This window comes from Pan troglodytes, chromosome 17, assembly GCF_028858775.2.
Source record: "Pan troglodytes isolate AG18354 chromosome 17, NHGRI_mPanTro3-v2.0_pri, whole genome shotgun sequence".
Lineage (NCBI taxonomy): Eukaryota > Metazoa > Chordata > Mammalia > Primates > Hominidae > Pan > Pan troglodytes.
The window spans coordinates 57,632,616-57,652,582 of NC_072415.2; the positions used below are offsets into that span (position 1 = coordinate 57,632,616).

Below are 19,967 nucleotides of genomic sequence, written 5' to 3' on the forward strand. Positions count from 1 at the left end.
AGGACTTTTCTAGGCTGTGGTCAGACAGAGATGACAGCATGAGAAGGATTCAATACCCTTTCTGGTTCTGTAAGCAGGAGGTTCTGTGCAAGAGCTGGAAAGAGGCCTCTGGAAGCTGGAGAGGCAAGAAAATGGATTCTCTCCTGGGGCCCCCAGAAAGGAGCACAGCTCGACATCGTGATTTTAGCCCAGTGACACTTGTGTTGGATTTCTAGCCTACAGAACTATAAGATGACAAATTTGTGTTGTTGATAACCACCATGTTTGTGGTAACTTGTTATAGGAGCAATACAAAACAAACACAACTTCCTTAAATGTGACCTGGAAATGACCTCTGTCTTCCATCTTCCCCCTAGTCCAAGTCACCTAGACTCCTGCAAGAGCCTCCTCAGGCGTCCTTCCTCCCCCAGTCCCTGCAATCAGCTGTCCACCAGAAGCCTAAGTGGTCTTTTGTTTTTCATCTTCTTATTTTGAAATAATTTCAACCAAGTAGAAAACCTGCAAGAAAAATACGAGAATTGTCATGCCTTCATCACCCATATCCATCCATCATCAACACTGTGCCACATTTGCTTGGTCACTCTCTCTCTCTCAGATCATGTCCACCCCTACTTAAGCCTCCAGTGGGTTCCCACTGCCTTGCCCTCCTCCTCACAGCCAGTAAAGGTGGATGTTGCCAGGCCCAGCCCACCTTATCCTGTGTTCCCTGTGCTTGCGGTACCCTGCCCGTTTCCGGGCCCTCCCTCCGCTGCCCTCTGGCTGTCATCTGTGTGCCTCGGCTCTAATGTCATCACCTTCCAGACCCTTTCCGTGATCATTCCACTAAAGCAGCCTCCTCCTCCACCGCAGCTGCTCTTTATGGCGTTACCCTATTCATTTTTTTAAAACAGCATTTACCAGGCTCTGATGCCATCCCATTCATTTACTGCCTGCTTGTTTATTGTTCATTCACTCCCTGGTGTGTAGCTCTTTGGGCAGGACTCTGTCCGCCTCCTATCCTGAATTTCTAGAACAGCACCCAGTACATAGTAGTTGCTCAACAAATATCTATGGACTGACTGATTTTCTGTGACACACGACTGAGCCCTTTTTGCAGATCCAATTGTTTACAGGTGTGTATCTTTTCTTAAGGGCAGGCAGGATTCTTCCATTTTTAAATTCTCCCCTCTCAGGGCTGGGCACACGACAGGACCCCATCTGGATATTGGGGGATTTTCTCTGAAAGTGCGAGCTTCTCGGTGTGGAGGGCCTTCCTGCCTTCCCCACACACCACGCTAACATCCAGCTGTGTAATCAAATGCACCCCCAAGGGAGGCCCAGGGTCATAAGAATGCCTTCCTTCTCCCTCACTGTTTTTCTTTTAGATTTGTCTAAGTGCTGTTAACTTTGTCATCTTGTCTGTTTCCCTCATGCCTGTTGTGGGGTAAACACGCAGACAGCATTAGCCCCATTTGATGGACGATGAAACTGAAGCAAAGGCAGGTTAAGTGGCTTGCCCAAGGTCACACAGCTAATTAACAGCAGGACAACTCCCCTGGTCCCTAGCCTGGTGCCTTCTCCTGCAGACCACAGAGCAGCAGCCTCTTGCCCTCCCCTCAGGGACTGAGGAGCCCAAACCTGATATTATGGGCACAAAGCTTTTAGCAGATGAGTGGAGGGCAGGAAGCTGTGTGGTTAGGTGAGCTCTGGGTATGTGTGTGTCTAATTGCTCATTTCCTTTCCTTTCATTCACAGAGTCATTCATTCACTCAGGCAGACACTCATTCACAAGGCATTCACTGAGCACCTCCCACCTCCTTGGCTTTCTGTTTGGCGTAGAGGAGGATGCTAGAGAAGGAGGCAGGGGCCTCACAGGAGCCTGTTCTCACGCATGGGAGACCCAACTCACATATGAGAGGCGATGAGGTAGGATTGGAGACCCCATTCTGGCAGGAGAGGCATTGACTCCTTTCAGATGAATGGAGGAACTCAGCACAAAGCTGTGCACAGCCACAAAACACTCACACTGGGATTGACTCCCTCCATGCAGGTAACTACCCCCAAGCTCCCTGCTGCTATCTTCTCTAATAAGAGAACCCCTTCCCCTACCCCACTCCCCGGCCCTCTGGGGATGGACTGAGCTTCTCTACCTACAGAACTTCCCCCACAGTGGCCAGTTCACAGGGAGGGACTGAAGATTGACCCAAATCTGTGCAATCAGGATCCTTTCTCAGATTTAAAACCCATATATGAGACAGGGAGCTCTGTTTCTGGGCTGGGGAGTGGCTGTGCTCACTGAAAAGGAGGGAGCATGATTACAAACCTACTATGCTCAGTCTCCTACCTCCATGCTTCAATGACAACTTAAATTCCACAACTTTCTGATCACTTTCAGTGAGGACAATCCTGTTCAGTTCAAAGTATAACTTCAAGTTCAGTTTGAACAGCATCTGTTTGCTTCTCCCCAGTGCAGTCTGAGAGGGTCCCCAACTCTCTTGAGGGTTGTCTGGGGCAAGGATGATAGGGGTATGGGATTGGGGAGGAGGCTGGCCAGGCTCTGAGACAACCCAGATCCCTTCCCTCCTCAGTGTCCAGCTCCTCCAGGAAGGTCCCAGGGAGGGAGACAAGTGTCCCTTGGGTACTACAGGTGCTGGGGAGTCCTCTCTCTGTTGGCTCTGCTGTTTTTCTGTTGACCCCTGGCAGGCCGATAATGCCTCAGCCACAACCTTCCAGATGCTGCTCTCTCGTGGGCCCTCATGTGAGTTCCCATGGGCTCCTGAGGGGTCTCTCAATGCCCATTTCTCTGACCTGGGAGTGTCAGCTGGCTCTGAGTTCCATGTCTTCCAGCCCCTCCAGCTTGTTACTCCCGGAGGAAGGAGGGGGTTCACCTCCCAACCTCCCACTGCTGGGACCTTACAGTTGGAGAGACAAGATACACCCATGTGAAATGAAATTATTCCCTTCCCTTCCCCTTCTCCTTCCCCTTTCTCTTCCCCTTCCCCTTCCCCTGTCTCTCCTTTTTCTCACTTCTCTCTTTTCTATCCCTCACCCATCTCTCCCCCTTACTTTGTAAAGCTGAATTCATCAGAGTTGCCTTCAAGGCTGTCCCCAAACACTTCCCTGGCCTGTTCTCTGTGATCATGTGGTTCTTCACCTTCATTTGTCTATTTGAGTATTAATAGGAGGGTTGACATCCTCAAGTTTGGAGTTTTATTGGGGAAGTAAAAATAACACAGATACAACAATCACGTACCCAGATAAGGTGACACCGCATCGTGTGCTTCCCTGCACATGGCAGATAGACAGACAGTGCAGATCACAAGGTGGGTGCTAGAGCCAGGTGGCCTGAGTTCAAGCCTAGCATTGCCACGAGTGAACTGTGCAAGTTGGGTGAGATCATCTCACCTGTGTACCTCAGTCGCCTTCCCAGTAACAGGGGTGATAACAGCAAGTCCCTCGCATCTTTTTTTGTGAGCATTAAGTTAGGTAATGTATGAAAAGCACTGAGAACAGAGCTTGGCACATAACAGCTACTCAATACATACATGATGATGATGTGCAGTGAAGGGCAAATACGGTTAGGGTTGTAGTTGGTTGATTCTGTGCCGAGTGAACTTGCCATGACTGTCTGTGGGGAGGGGAGCTGCCACCAGAAGGGAGGGACAGAGCCCCTGGGTGGCTGGGGCAGATGTGCCACCCTCTCCAGAGAAGTGGGGATGCCAGGAACACCTTTCCCTGCAAAAGGGCCATCTGGCCGCAGTAGTCCAGTTGGGGAAAGTGCCCAGGGAGTGCAAGCAGCAGGAAGACACTCTGGTGGCAGTGGTAGTGGTGGCCAGAAGTGGGCATGACAGTAGGGGTGTCAGCTCTGTCTCCATGCCCAGGATCTGAGGTGTGGAGGGGTGGGGAGCCTCCCACAAGGACTCAGGACAGCAGCTGCAGGGGACACAATGAGAATTCCATTGGCAGTGGCTAAGGACCACCCTGCCCTTGCAGGACTCCTGGGCGTAGGGAGCTAACATAGCATGGCCCTGTCTGGAGAAGCCTGGCCTTAGGATATTTCTTGACATTAAATATTTTCTATGATTACCTGAGTCTCAAAAAGACATCCACCTTACCCACAGTACATGGGAGGGTGAGGCAGAGCCAGGTCTGGAACCTAAATCTTCAAAACAAAGTGAAATCTAAGCCTCCTTCACCCCCAGGAGGTAAAGCTGTCTTGGGTAACAAAAAACAGAAGGCAGGGATAGCGCCACAGGCTGGGGTGGCAAACTATGCAGGCATCCCAGTGCCCGCCAGCCCCCCAGAGCTGTGGCTCTGCAACTGCATGTGTTTACGGAGTCACCACTGCTACCCGGGAGCAGCTCTGGAGAAAGCCAGCCCACAAAGCTTCCCACAGCATCTGCCAAGAATACACCCGACATAATAATTTCTTTGACCTCCACCACATGAGTTTCTGAAAAGAACAAAACAGCATCATTCCCTGGCATTTACAGTTTAAACCTTTCCTATTCAAGTTTCTAACAAAAAAAGCCACCAACCCATTCTGGCCGTGATTAAAATTCATAGGCTTGCTGCAGAGAACAGATGCAGAAGCAATTTTAGGCCAGTCATATCCCAGGTCTGCAAAATTAATTTGACAGGTTTGCATTAAAGCACTGATCAATATCCACTTTAGAGCGGCAGAGGCTAACTGAGAAAAAATAAGTGACCGGAGTGTTACCAGACGAGAAAAAATGAATCTTTGAGACTTTTTTTCCCTCTAAGCTTGCACCTACATCAGAAGTCCTGACCTCAATCCATTGATCGGCTGCAGTTAACATGACAAAAGGCCCAGCAGATAGACCATCTCAGCCTACCAGGGAACAATCACCCGGATACACTAAATGTTTGACGGAGTGACTGGACTGCAGAATTAGTCTTGGCTTTCCGAGGTCGGCCACCAGCCCGGTCTTACTGAATCCTCCCCCTCCCTCCCCTAAAGCCATTTGCAGAAACTCAACTTTTCCTAAATTTTCTCCCATGGATGGTGTAGGGATGTGGTCCGGGGAAGGTGGGAACTGGCTCAATTCAGCCACCAAGAAAAGGAGGCAATGAAGTCCAAATCTTTCTTCACGCAGCACTTTAAAATGGAAGCACCAATGCTGGCATCAGCAGAGTCCTTCAAAGAATTTGATTCAGTGGAGGCCAACTCAACAAAATAGAAAGCCCCAGATGGACGGCCATTGGCCGCACCTGGTAAGAAATGGGCTCCAGCTGGCTATTTTAGTATCTTCAGGTGTATAAGGGATGTAATTAAAATTCAGAGCATCTGTCCTAGGCCTCCTTGCTTTCCTGTTCTCTCTCCCACCACACAGCCAGGTCACATTTTGGCAATAATTCAACAAATCAAAGATGAGCACCCAGTAAGAATGGGACCTTGGTCAGGCACTGGATACACAGGAAAGAGCATCTCCCTGGGACCTGCACCAAACTCTCACCTTCTCTGTGAGTGTCTTCCTAAGGGAAGTTGAATATTTCCTTTCCCAGCTCACTCATCTGCTGCGACCCATGTCATTCAGCACTTGGCTAATAAAATGAGCTGCAAACACAACTACAGATGCAATTTAAACTTTTCTAGTAGCCATATTTTAAAAAGTAAAAAGAAGCAAGTGAACTTAATTTTAATAGTATATTTTATTTAACCCAATGTATTGAAAATACTATCATTTCAACATAGAATAAATATGAAAATTTACTAAGTAGATATTTGGCATGCTTTCTGTTTTGGTTCTAGTCTTACTGCACATTTCAGTTTGGACTGGCCACATTCCAAGTACTCAATAGCCACAGGTGCCTAGTGGCTGTCCTGCTGGAAGGGATAGAGACAGAGACTAACAGTGCTCAGTCTGGGTTTCATTGCTGACATCCATAGATAGGGACCTCATCCTATCCTTCCTTACTCCCATTCTCCTAATCCCTGACATTAAGGTTATTTAACTCTCATTCATACTACCAGTTGTTAAATACTTTGTTGTTAAAGGAGATGTCACAGTAAATATTTGACATGGAGAGTCCAGTGGAAGATATGGCCATGATCTCACATGGACACAGGCAGTGGGCAGGTTGTAGGCTCCCTGGGGTCAGTGGCATGTCCTGGCCCTCCATTTGCCATGGTACCAGTACAGTGCCTGGCCTTTACAGCAGGGGTCCCCAACCCCTGGGCCATGGACTAGGCCTGTCAGGAACTGGGCCACAAAGCAGGAGGTGAGGGGTGGGCAAGACAGCATTACAGCCTGAGCTCTGCCTCCTGGCAGATTGGTGGTGGCAATAGATTCTCATGGGAGTCCTATGAGAACTGCACATGTGAGGGATCTAGGTTGTGTGATCCTTATGAGAATCTAATGCCTGATGATCTGAGGTGGAACAGCTTCATCCTGAAACCATCCCCTACCCTCTGTCCATGGAAAAACTCTCTTCCATGAAACTGGCTCCTGGTGCCAAAAGGTTGGGGATCGCTGCCTTAGAGGGTCCATCATTATTTAACATTTATAAATAACTTACCACATGCCAAGAACTGCCCTCAGCATTTAATAAGTATTAACTCACTTAATCCTCATAACAACTCTATGAGGTGGATGTTGTCACAACCCCTGTTTCACAAATAAGGAAACAGATGAGGTTTAAGTGATTGCCCAAGGCCTTACAGCTGGTAGGTGGCAAAGCAGGCTTTGAATCCAGCTGCCAGGCTTAGAGTCTGTGCCCTTCACCCTGCTTCTGTCTGCCTCTTCTTCATGTTCATTTATGTTCAAGATACATGAAGGCATAGGATTGCCCTTTTTCGGGTAACCCCAGCAGAGATCCCCTAGGTTCCCTTCTGATCTCATGTCGGTGCCCAGGCTTTGGCATTTTACCAGGTGTGTTACTGACCAGTGAACTTCATAAACGCCCTTGTCAGGAAGCTAGCTTCCTCCTGCTGCAGCCTTGAACTGTGGAAAGAACAGTTGGCAGATCTGTTGGCCTGGGATAGCTGATCCAGAGGCATGAAGCACAGCGGCCTGGGGAAGGAGCCATCATTCTGTTCAGAAGGGCTGTGTGTGCAGCAGAAACTCAGGATGTCCAGTCTCCAGCCAGATCCCAACCATGTCTCCACCACTGCCCAGTGTGTGAACCTTGAATCGGTTGCTTAACTTCTGCATGCGGAGTTTCACAAGCTGTAAACCCAGTGCTATGGACTGAATATTTATGTCCCTCCAAAATTCACATGTTGAAATCTAAGCCCCAAGGTGATGGAATTTGGAACTGGGGCCTTTGGGAGGGTAAAGCCTTCATGAATGGGATTAGTACCATAAAAGAGACTCCAGGGTGCTCCCTCACCCCTTCTGCCATGTGAAGACACAAAAAGATGACAGCCATCTATGAACCAGGAAGCAGGTCACTGGGCACTCGATCTGCCAACACCTTGATCTGGACTACCCAGCCTCCAGAAGTGTGAGCAATAAATTCCCGTTGTTTAAAAGCTACCCAATCTATGGTATTCTGTTACGGGAGCCTGAATGGACTAAGTCACTCAGGAAACAGCACCTATTCCACCTTTCATTTGGGGAAGTCAGGATCAAATAATGATGATGATTGTGGAAGAACCTTAAAATTATACAGCAATATGTAAAATGTGAAGTGTTATTGCATTTGTACTATTATTGACTGTAGAAACACATGGCTGTGGGTTATGATCCAGGGGTCATAGTGTTTGTATCTGAGCAAATGTCTCCCTGATTTTTCATCACTACCCAAGAGAGTGGAGCTAATATTTTAAGCTTTTGACTGAAGACAACTTTACAGAAATTTTGCATCGTGTCATTCTAAAAGCCCAAAGAAAAGAAAAGAAAAGGCTACAGGCATCATCAAATTGAAAGTACTTGGAAAATGAAAATGCCAGTAGCTGGAAGAAGGTGTCAAGTCATCAGCTTCACAGGGGTGGGGAATCCCTGTTTCCCTGTCCACAAAACACCTCCATCACAGCCCTTACCTTGTTGCCTGGTAACTCAATGGAAAGAGCTCATTATTTTTACTTTGGTCTCTGTTCCCAGCATCTAGAACAGAGCCTACCCTATAGGAAGCAGGTCCTAAATGTTGAACGAAGGAAAGAATAAAAGGATGATGCTATCCCTAAGTTGGAAGGAGGCTGGGCAGAGAACGGGAGTTGTCAGTGAATAGGAGATCTGCAGGATTGCAGTGGGGCTCTGCCTGGGCCTTCATCTAAGGTTGGAGAAAGCTCAGCCCACACCCAAAGAAGCAGCCAGATTCTGTGGAGGGTCCTGATGGGCAGAGGACAGAGGGGGTCATCTCTGTTGTCTGCATTCAGACATCCTTTCCCCTCAGCTCTTTGCCATGGAGCTGTCCTGCCCAGCCTTCTCTCTTACATCAAATCCATGAGTCCCAAGGGCTCACCAGCTCCCTGTTACCATTCTCCACTCCATGCCCATACCTCATGCACATACTGCATTGATGCTTTTACTTTCTTTCCCAATCAGGTGCCCTCTTGTTGCCTTTTGATGCCCAGGACTTACAAAATCTTGTATTTGAGGCAAAGCCTCATGTCACACCTGCTACATGCCACCTTCTTCCTCTCCAGAGACCCACCGGGGCCCCTGCCCCAGCTTTATTTCTTCAGGGCCATCTTCCACTTTCCAGAATCTGAGATCAGCCACATGGGGCACTGCATGCCAGCTTAACCCAAGCATGTATTGGGAGGCTTGTTATGCAGTTCCAGAACATGAGCTGTGAAGTCAGACCACATGAGCTTGAATCCCACCTTTGCCACTTACTAGCTGGGTAACCTTGGGCAAGTCAAATGAACTTCTAGTTATTATTGATGCATAGCAAATCACCTCAAAATTTAGCAGCTTGAAATAACTACTGTATTGTGCTCATGAATTTTGCGAGTTAGGAATTTGAACAGGTTGTGGTAGGTATGGTTTGTGTCTACTCCATACATCTGAGGCCTCACTGGGAAGACTTGAAACCTGGGAATATCTCAAAGACTGGGGCTGGAATCATCTAAGCTCTTTCACTCACATATCTGGCTCCTGGACTAGAATGACTCAAAGACTATGATCTGTGACTAGAGCATCTGTCTGTGGCTTCTCCATGGGGCTTGGGCTTCCTTACAACATGGCAACCTCAGAGCAGTGGAACTTCTTACACAGAGGCTCAGTTCTCCAAGCCCTTGGGTTCCAGTGAACAAAGTAGAAGTTGCCTGGTCTTTTATGGCCCAGCCTCAGAAGTCACAGAGCATCACTTTTTGCCATACTCTATTAGTAGATGCAGTCAGAAGCCCACCCAGATTCGAAGGGAGAGGATGTAGAGCCCCACCTGTCAATGAGAGGAGCATTAAAGAATTTAGGGTCTATGTTTTAAAAGCATTGCAACTCCTCTCAAACTCAGTTTTCTTATCTGTAAAGTGGAGATAATCATGCCTATCTTCTAAGGTTATTATAAGGCTTACATGAGATAAGGTATTTCAAGTGCTCAGTGCAGTGCCTGGCACCACTCAATAAATCTCAACTTTTATTATTAGAAGTAACATTAGCAACTAATGTTTGTCATTAGGAGTAAAAAGTATTTTCTGCATTCTTTGCATGGTAGGCATATGTGCCCAGCTTCATGCTTGGGGGTGTAAGGGAAGCCTAGAACCCATTCTCTGCTATCAGACTGGGGAAATAAGATGCATACATAACATAGTTATCAACCAAAAGTCAAATGATGTGACAGAGATTCACTATTGGCAAGTTCAGGAAAAGGAGAGAGGAGAGTAAGCTTATCTGGTCAGAGGAGGCTTTGCAGAGGAAGTGGGACTTGAATCGAATCTTGAAAGATTTAGGATAGACAGGAGGGAAAGAGGCAGAACTTCTGGGTAACACAGACTGACCTACAGGAAGACAGAGACTGGGATGAGGTGACAAGTTCCTGAGACAATAAGGACACCAGCACCTTACAAGAGTGTTTGACCTCTTTTTGTTTCCTAATTGTAAAATAGGGATGCAAAAAAGTGTCCCAATAGTGGAAATCCATCTGTCTATCTGTCCATCTAGCCACCCATCAACCCATCCATCCATCCATCCATCCATCCATCCATCCATCCACGCATGCAATATTGCCGAGCCCAGTTATAGATACAGAGGATATGAAGGTGAATAAGAGAACCTTAAGCAGTAAAGAGATTCACTGAGTATCATCTAAATGTCAGTTACTTTACTAGGCATTTGATGTTCATTATTTGATGTTTATTTATTATTTGGGCTTTCTTACAACATGGCAGCCTCAGAGCAGTGGAACTTCTTACACAGAGGCTCAGTTCTCTGTGTAACATAATAATATAATATAAATTATTATTATATTTTATAATATATATTTAAATTATATATTTAAAATTTTAATATATAAATTATTAAATTATTATATTATTAAATCAAAGAAGGCATTTTTAGCCCTGTTTAATAGATGGGAGAACACAGACTTAGAGTAAGCAATCTGACCAAGGATATTCTGTAGTCAGTGGTGAGGCTGGTATTTGAAACCAGGTGGGTCTGTCTCCAAAGTCCAGGCTGTTTCCTGTGAACCATGTGGTCCCAGGAGCCCCCTATTGCTAGGTTCACGGCACGCACAGACACTTTGATTCTTTAAGGTGACTGGAGGATTTCGGCTCTGCTGTCCTATACAGCTATGATGCTTGTGACCTACCAACAGGAAAACATGTCTCATGTTTGGTTGCATTTCCCCTGAATGTGAGCCTCCTGCAGACAGAGACTGGTGTGCCTAATTCTGTACTACCACCACCCTGTGCCCCTCATCCCCACCAGAGACAGTGGTACTTTGCTGGGTATATTAATTTCAGTTGAATTTATCAATGATGAAGCTGCATTTTCGTGAACCCATCCTCATTCTCAGCCCATCTTCACTGTGAACAGCAACTTGTTTGTAAGATTTACGTGCATGGGGCTGTGGAGCAGCAGGGAGTCCTAGGCTGTGGAAGAACAAGGCTTGAGAGCCTCTGGGGGAATGAACCTCTGGCTTCATTTGATTCTCCTGATTGTCCATAGACTTCAACTGTGGGTGAAGGGCATAAAGAATTGTCAGCCCAGAGCATTTTCTGTCTTTCTCCCTTCCTAGAACCCAGGGCACTGTGGATTCCTGTGTTCAACATCCTCATTGGTGGGCAGGAGACTTCCTCAGCTGATCCAACTCTCTGGGAGTGCACAAAATATGTGTCCTAGTGTCTCAGTGGATGTAGATGGCTGCTTTTGAGTACGCATTGTTACAATCATTGCTTAATATTCCAGTGGAGCCACCAATTCAATTATTGGTTGTATTTTTCTAAGTGTAGCTACACATCCCTCAGCCTTTCAGTGGAGGCACTAATCTCACGGGGCTTAAAGAGATTCAGGATGTGTGTAGTGTCAGTAACAGGGTCAAACTGGGTGGGTGTCTACCTATTAACCTTCCATTTTGGCAACCAAATGGCCATACCCAGCACATAAGGTGGGCCCTGGAACCTGTCACTATTAATATTGTCACTGATACAAGGTGACTGGGCTCATCTAAGCTATTTCAATAACAATATCACTATTGTTCAACCATAGAAGCAGCCAAATAAGATGTGAAGACTGGGGACCTGTTAGGATTGGGAAGCAGAGAGGGGATGGGAGAGAGGTTAGGGTCAAAAGTCTGTGTAGTGAAACGAGTTCTGGGCTAAGTAGAGTGGGTTAAAGGGCTCTGGGAAAAGCCTCTTGCATTTATGTTGTGCATTAATTCCAGCACACATCATTCATTCATCCAACAAGCATTTATTTGATTCTTAGGATGTTCTAACCCAATTTTAGGGATTGTGCAGGGATATAAAAGGAATAATATTGCTTGATCTGCAAGTCTAGTTGGACAAGAGCACAAACAGTCATAACACAAGGGAGAACATGTTAAGTGTCCTAAGAGCAGCATGCACTGCAGTGTGGAGAGTGTTCCAAGAAGGGACAAATTGCTTCAGCAAGAGGAAATCATAGAGGACTTTTCAGAGGATTCTAAGGAAAAGATGTTTGCCTTAAAGAGCAACTAAAAGTGCTCTACAAATAGCGGGTATTATATTTTATCTTCCCTGCCCACAAAAATGGTCATAACACCATCCCCGGTTGGAGTTGATTCTACCCTTTTTACCAGAAGCACTGACCTCGGTAACTTTGGCAAATATCCTAGACACACATACACATACACAGACACACACACAGAGAGAGAGAGAGGTAAGAAAACCCCCTGGATGGGGAAAGGGCTGTACATGTGAGGATAGATCCCTGAGAGAATGTAGCCTCCAGGCTCAGGCTTAGCAGACAGTCCCAGGGCTCTAAGGCCATAGTACCTCTGTTCCTGGACCTTCCAGGCTCTAGCCATGGCCAGCTGTGTCCTAGAGTCAGGCTGTTTGGCCATCAGAGAAAGTAGGGCAGGAGATGACCAGTCAGCTGTGTCTCCATTTTTCAGATGAGAAGATAAAGGCACAGAGAAGTGAAGGAGCTTGCCTGGGATTTTGGGATTTGAACTAGTTTCAGGTTTTAACAATTTTTTTTTGTTGTTGGTTTTACTCCAAAGTCCAGCAAAAGATTGGCCAGGCCAGAAACTGGATTTTAAAATCCTCTCCCTGAAATTCCCAGTCCTTCTCCTCCTTCAGCTGTTGTGAGTCCTCCCTGTGATCTGTTCCAGCCCCCATCAACACCCAGCCACTGGCACATACTAGGGAGGGAAGTCATTGTGCTTCCCTCCCCAGTGCAGGGTGCCATTTACACCCGTTCCACAGTGTGCCCACCCCTCGCAGCTCTTGTCATGGGCCGTAGCTATGTGATTTGTGTGTGATTGTTGACAGCATCTGTCTCCTCTGCTAGATGGAAAGTTCTGTGAGGGTTGCCTCTGTTTCTCCAGCACAACTGAATGAAAAGTAGTGTCTCCTGGTCAGTGACTTTTAGGCCTCTCCATACAGAAATTCTGCCACAGAAGCCTATCTCTGCTTGTCTGGGGAGACAGTCCTACCAGAGAATGGGGTGATATAGGATCAACCCTCCTCACTGCCAGAAGGATAGGTCCTAGCATGTACACTATTGATCCAGAATGACCCATCTGAATGGTGGGAGCTGGGTAGAAGAGAGGCAGGGGAAGTGGAGGAAGCCAGGGAGACGAGGCCTGGGATATGGCAGTGTGCCAGGCTGATGGCAGAGGGCAAAGCATCCTGTGAGTGTGGGGCTAGGGTGACCATGTGCTAAAATTAGGGAAGGTCCCAGGGAATCTGGAGGGTGGCCATGCTAAGACAAGAACGACTCAGTGCGACTCAGTTTCAAAAACTTACACGAAACACTTCCTTGGGTGACTTTGAATCACATGCTTCTGTTATTAATTTTTCTGAGAATGTGATTTAGCTCCAACAGCTTTTTAAGAGCAGGGCCTGTTTTATTAAACTAAAAAGGTCATACTGGCTCCTACTGTGTACCAGACATTGGCTTTCCACATATGTTATCTTTTTAATCTTCACAACTGCTTGAGTAAGTAATATTATCCCATTTTTCAGATGAGGAAACTAAGGCTCAGAGGGGTTAAATAGCATCCCAAGGGGCTGGGATTTGAACCCATTTTGCCAGACTCCAAGACCAACAAAAGGGTCCAGGACAGGACTGGCTGGGTGAGAATATGCTATCAAGTCATGCTTATCAGCAACAGACACCTCTCCACTGTCACCCTAAATCCATCCTCGGTAATAAGTCTTGCGCAAACTTGCCTGGGGTGGCCTGGCTGGAGCAGATCCCCTGGCTGGGGTATACTCTGTGGGGTTGCCTCTCAGTGCTGTTCCAGCTAGGCTTCCATGCCAGCCTTCAGTTCAGGAGGCGCCAAGACCCTCAAGGAAGGTCCTTGCTGGCTCCCGGTTCTGCTCAGCCAGCCTTGCCAAGCGCTCCCCATTCATCAGTCTCTCACTTCCAGAAGATGCATTTGGCAGCCGTTTCTCCCTAGGTGGGGTTGGGTAGAAGTGAGGGTAGATGTGAAGGAGAGGGTGGTTCTTGCCAAAATAGTCAACTGGGCTGCTCTGGATGAGGTTACTTGTAGGAAAATCTTTGAAAAATATTCTTAATCAGATTTGAAATACATCACTCCTAGAGGAGGACTGGGATTCTGTGGACCATGGGGAGGCACATATCTGGGCTTGGGGTCAGGATCCGGGTACCCTCTTCCCAGAAGGGAAAACTTTCTTTGAAAAGAAGGTTTCAGCTCATGGAACCATGACTGTTACCACCGGAAGAGACCTTGGTTCCCTGCTCTGTGGTGAGTGTCATTCCATTTCACTCTCATTCCATTTCACAGATGAACCCACTGAGGTAGGGAGGCCAGACCATCCTGACCTCAGGGAATTGAGGAAAACGTGCAGCTTCAAGGACCACTTCTGGGCTAGCGGCCAGAGCACTGGACAGAGACGTAGAGAACGAGCCCTGTTTATTCATTAAATTGCCTGGATTTTTGTCCCAGTAGGATTTGGAGGCAGATTCACTGTAAAATATGAATGGTTCCAGTGCATTGTTCTCACTCTTTCTGTAAATAAAAAATACATGCCAAATAACCACATCAGGCCCAGTTGTTTGATGGCCTCTCTCCTGATACTTAATTTCATTTCACGACATAAAATAAGGAGGGCAGTGAGGTGGGGGGAAGCGGACTTTTGTCAAAGTACAGTCTCATTGGTTAACACCTGAGGGGAAATGACTGAAAAGAACTTAATTCAAAAAATGCTTTAGGCACAAAGGAGCTTCTTCCAACCAGTAAGAGTCAGACAGCTATGGAGAGAGAGACATCAATAAATAATCAGCCGGCTTAGACTTTTAAATGGGAATCCCAGCCTCAGCACCCAAACGTAAATTACATCTTTTCCACCAGCCTCCAAGCAGGGCTTCATGCTTGTGTGGACTGGGAAACTTTGCTTGTTGCAAATGTAGCCTGACCTTTCTTTCTAATAGGAGAAATATATCCTATTCATATATATCCTATATATATGCCACATGTTCCCTTTCATACATATATATGGAGAAAGGAAAAGTGTCCATCCTTAGAAACCCCGAACAGCACTTTTGCCATCCGGTTTCACTGTGGTTTTGGTTTAAGGCACAAGTCTCCTGTACAAACATCACCTCTTGTAAATAGCTAGGGTGGGGTAGGATCTGGAGCAGGGGGAAGGAGATGTCCACATCCTGCCCCTGAGTCCCCCTGAGTCCCCTGAGATATGTGCCTCTCCAGGGTCCAAAGAGTCCCAGTCCTCCTCTAGGAGTGATGTATTTCAAATCTGATTAAGAATATTTTTCTGACCCTGCCCAGAAGAAACCAGCCTCTCCTGGACTTGATTTCACTTCCAAGGATATGGATTTGTCAGCGTGACAAGGGAGCAAGCCCCTTCCTGGGTGGGATTTGATCTCCACCTTCTGCTCCCTGGCCAGGGCCCCCTGCTTCCCAGGGCCTTGGTTGGCCAGCAGGTCCCGGGGCATCAATCACCGTCCACCAGTGTTTTATGAGGCCACTTCTGAACCAAAGAGCCAGCAAGGGGGTTTATGGAGCTGGCTCTTTCTGCCACAAACACTGTTTCTTATTGCTTGTCATTTTCTCCCAGATTGTTAACACCTCATCCCTCTAATAGCAAACTGGCCTGTGGGTCTCCCTTGGTGGAAAGGGCAAAGCATCCCATGAGCAAAGGCTGTTTCTCTGCCTGCAGAAAGCATACACTGCCTGGAATTTGGAGACAATGGCAGCTCTACATTCTTCTTCCTTGGCCCTTTGCTGTTGGGGTGGGTGGCTCCTCCCTGTGAGTTAGGGTCCCCATCTCAGAGTAGAAAGGAGAGCCCAGATGGGGATAATGTGAGGTTTTTCTGGGGCTATCTTTCATAAGTGGTACAGTAAGAGAGCCCAGTGTTCTCAGCCCATGGGGCCTGCCAGGAAAGGGAGTCTGGAACCCAGGGGTTTGCCTGTCCTAGTTAACTGGCTAGTCAGAATTGAGATGTGCAGCAAAGATAAAATACATATGGAGAGTTTCCAAGACTCAGTGCAGAAAAAGTAAAATAATAATTTTGAAATGTTGACTACATGTTGAAATGACAGTAAGTTGGATATATTGGGTTAAATAAAATACAGTATTAAAATAAATCTCATCTGTTTTGTTTTGCCTTTTAAAATGGGACTATGAAGAAAATTTAAAATTACACATGGCTCAAATTATATTTCTATTGAACACCATATGGGTCGTTTCATTATTCAAGAGGAGACACCAAACTAAGATCAATGTTTCTACCTTGTCATTCTAACATGGTTTTATAATGAAATATATAAATACAAGAAGTATATATAACATATAGTGCAATTTAATATATAGTGAAGTGATCACCTTCCACCATCCAGTTTAAGCAACAGAAAAACCCAACATATTTGAAGGACTGTGTTCCCCTCTCTGACCACACCTCTCTCCATCCCTTACCAGAGGCAACTGCCATCTGAATTTGCCCTGCCCTTATTAAATTATAATTTTTATTTTGAGAGATTATAAAAATTCAGAAAGTACCAAGAATTCCTAACAAACACCCGTGTACAGTTGTATAGCATTGATCATTGTTAACAAGTTGTCCTGTTTGTTTCTCATTAAATAAAGTAATGAGGGCATTACAGATAAAGCGAGAGCTGTCTTTTAATTGCTGGCCAGCTCACTCCACTCCCAGGTGCTCAGCTGTATTTCTGCAGCAAGGTATTAGTGTATCCTCAAATGACAAGTATAAGGTCAGCCACTTAGCTGACACCAGGCCCCAGAGGGTATAGCAGAGATTATCATGAGCACATACCTCCAAGAAAAAAAGCAGCAGATATAAAAAGTAGCTGCAATCTAGCATGGCCCAATTACTTTATGGAATCATTGACCTTAGTTGTGGAAAGGCCATTAGAAATCAGTTACAATGGAGGCCAGAGAGGCTGAGTGACTGATATGAAGTCACCAGCCAGGTATGTCAGAGCCTGGACTGCACCTGGGTCTCCCATCAAGCACTGAATTCAAGGTGAGCTCAGTTGCCAGCCGTGTGAATCATCTGAATCATGATACGCTTCACACTAGACTTTCCAGGATAAGTGAGTGGAACTGGGGATTGAGCTTCCTAGGAGTGGAAGGTAAAGCAGAAAGCCCTTTCAGGTTGTTAAGAAACATTTTTCAAATATCTGGGTCCACTTCCCTTGACAGGAAGTCCCTACTGCTTGACATCACACGTCTTTCTGGGCTAATGATGGAGCTTCTAGCCATTTCTCTGAAGACAGCAGTGCTCACTGTCTAATCTGTAACTGGAGGTGAAGGAGCTTCGAGTACATCGGAGCCAAGCTTTGTTTACATCTTCTTTTAAAAAGAAATTCTTACTAAGTGTTTGATGACATTATTTTCTTGTAATTTGTTTCTGATCTAAATTGAAGTGATGCAAATATATACGTATATTTTCCTAACCACCAGGAATATTGTTGAGTTCTAGTTCGTAGAGTTTCTACTGGAATGATACTCACCAGTGGTCTGACTCAGCCATGGAAGGAAGCCCTACAAAGACAGGTGTGAGAATAAAAGGAAACTGTTTGCCATATTCTTTTCCAGGAGCAGACAATTGAGAGGCCTGGCTCATGGATGGGTTTGAACCACCTCAGGACTGAAGATGAGCGGCTCAGTTTCACTAACAACAAGAACAGTGACAAATTCCCTGCCCGGCCAAAGTCCTGTGGTCCTTATGCAGGTAGAGTCCTCATGCTGAATGTTTGCAAGCTGACTCTTCAATAAGACTGTGAGCTCCTTGAGAAAGGAATTGGGTCTCTGTGCAGTGTATCACATCTACCTCAATGCTCTGCTTAGAGGAAGTGTTTGAAAATTTTTTGTATGATAAATAATAATATCCAGTTAAGATATACTGCCCTCAGTATGAAAAACTCTATCTCAAGGTGGAGCAGGTGAGTTGTGGTATGTATTTTCCTTGTTCTGGACAAAGCAAAGCACTATGATACCAAAAGGGCCAATATCAACATGGGGAGTTGTTTGCTCAGGAGGAGCGGGTGGGCTGGGGAGGGGAAGACAGGAGGAGAGAAAGAACGCACTTGTGCTGCAGAAACCTTGAAACAATCAAAGGCACAAATGCCTCTTTTTATAAACACACAGTGTGAGACAGATGTTTACCCAGGACAATCCAGAGAGTAAAAGCCAGCCAAAGCCAGAGAGATTCATGCTCTGCAAACAAGGGATTTCCTGGGGGAAGGAGTGGCAGGTAATGGGTTCTACAAATTTCCCCTCCTGATAACTACATCACAGACCGAGTCCAAAGAGACCGTTCTTCCTATTGAAACCTTATTTAAATACTGCCGCCTATCTTGGGCAGAATTGCCGTCGTATTGGCTGGCTTAGGCTATTCTCTCAAAGCTTTATGAAACACTTGAAAAAGAAATAGCCATGTCTCTGTGGGAGCAGGGGACACACCTTTCAGGGAATTTTCTTCCCAAAATGCGTCAGTAGTCAGCCTGTCCCAGTTCTGATCAGTGGCAATCTTTACTCTACAAGTAAAGATTGTAGAGAAAACAAGAGTGGTACCTCTTTAAAACAGCAAAAATACCATTTGTGCAGTGTGGATGCTTTTCAGCACGTTCATCATTATGTGACTATTTAAATGAAACAACCACCGTGATAAAAGAGACCAACACTGTGGTTGCCTTTGCAATGATTGCTATGTTCGTCCCCTCATGCTTATGTTCTCTCTCTGGATTCTTTTCAGGCATAGCAAAGGCCTCAGGAATGGGAGCAGGGATTTCAAACACTGGTCCACACATGGCCACAGTTTTCTGTGTGACTTTGAATGAATCAAGGCCCCCTTTCTGGATCTCTGTTTTCCCGCCTCTAAAGAGACTGCATTAGATTAAATGAACCTTGATGCTCTGCCTATTTTGAAATGCCAAGTTCTTTCTCTAGGAGTGGGCATATGTTTGTGCCCAGCTGTCCATTCCTATTCACCATCTTACCATTACTTTTTTTTTTCTGGGAGGGAGGCAGGTCAGTATTTCTTGTATGAGGTCTTAAAACCAAGCAAATTCTACTGGTCCATTTTCCTCAGCTAACTCAGTAAGCCATTCCTGCGTCATATGTGACTGACTGCGTGAAACCAGCAAACTCCATATAGTTCAGGCCTCAAGGCAAGAGCTGCTGCTAAGAGCTGGAGTACTCCTTTTCAGATGGCTGAGATTGGCTTCTAGCATCTCCATGGTGTCTAGCCAGCCATTCTTATCCCCACAACCAGCCTGCACATCTCTTGGATTCAACTAGCATTTATCGGGCAGCTACTCTATGCCACACACTGTACTCAGGACTGGAAATATAGAGAACAACATCAGGACTCCTTGAGCTTACAGCCTCATGCAAAAACAAGATTCTAAACCAGAAATTCACCCCAACACAAGGTCACACAATGTGATAGAGCCCTGGGATGGTGGCTTTCAGAAAATTTTATGAAAAGCTAAAAGTATTTCTCTCCCATACTTATCTCGGAAAGAGGGGTTGTGGTTGGCAGAAATGGCATTAAAGTCAGTGAGAGGCAGGACTGAGCCTCTTGGAGAATGGCCAACCTTCCCTCCTCACTCCATGGGGGCCTTTTCATTTTCACACCATACCTGAAAGATTCAGGAGCCCCTGCCCTTCAGGTAGGAGGGACCTGGGAGAAATAGCAATGGCCTCTGGACATTTCTGGCATTTTCCATGTGGTCTGCTGCCAAATGTAGTGTGTGGTCGGACTGAGTACAGCTAGAGAGGTGGCATCTGGAGGGCATAAACAGTGTTTGGGCATGGTCTAGAGTGGAGACCAAGGAGGCTGGGGGCCGGGGAGAGAAGGCTGTGCTTTGGGTGGCCCTGAGCAGGCTGGGTTGTCTGGGAGGCAGAGCAGGAAATGGCCCCAGGG

General features: G+C 46.3%; 1 long non-coding RNA gene across 1 annotated transcript in view; it reads left to right on the plus strand.

Annotated features, from left to right (window-relative positions):
• The window catches only part of LOC134808658 (uncharacterized), a 300,148-nt gene that overhangs the window by 270,211 nt on the left and 9,970 nt on the right, over positions 1-19,967 (plus strand). Inside the window, exon 2 of the long non-coding RNA XR_010152078.1 lies at positions 17,636-17,771. This is a non-coding gene — a long non-coding RNA (uncharacterized LOC134808658). The remainder of the gene's footprint in view (positions 1-17,635; positions 17,772-19,967) is intronic.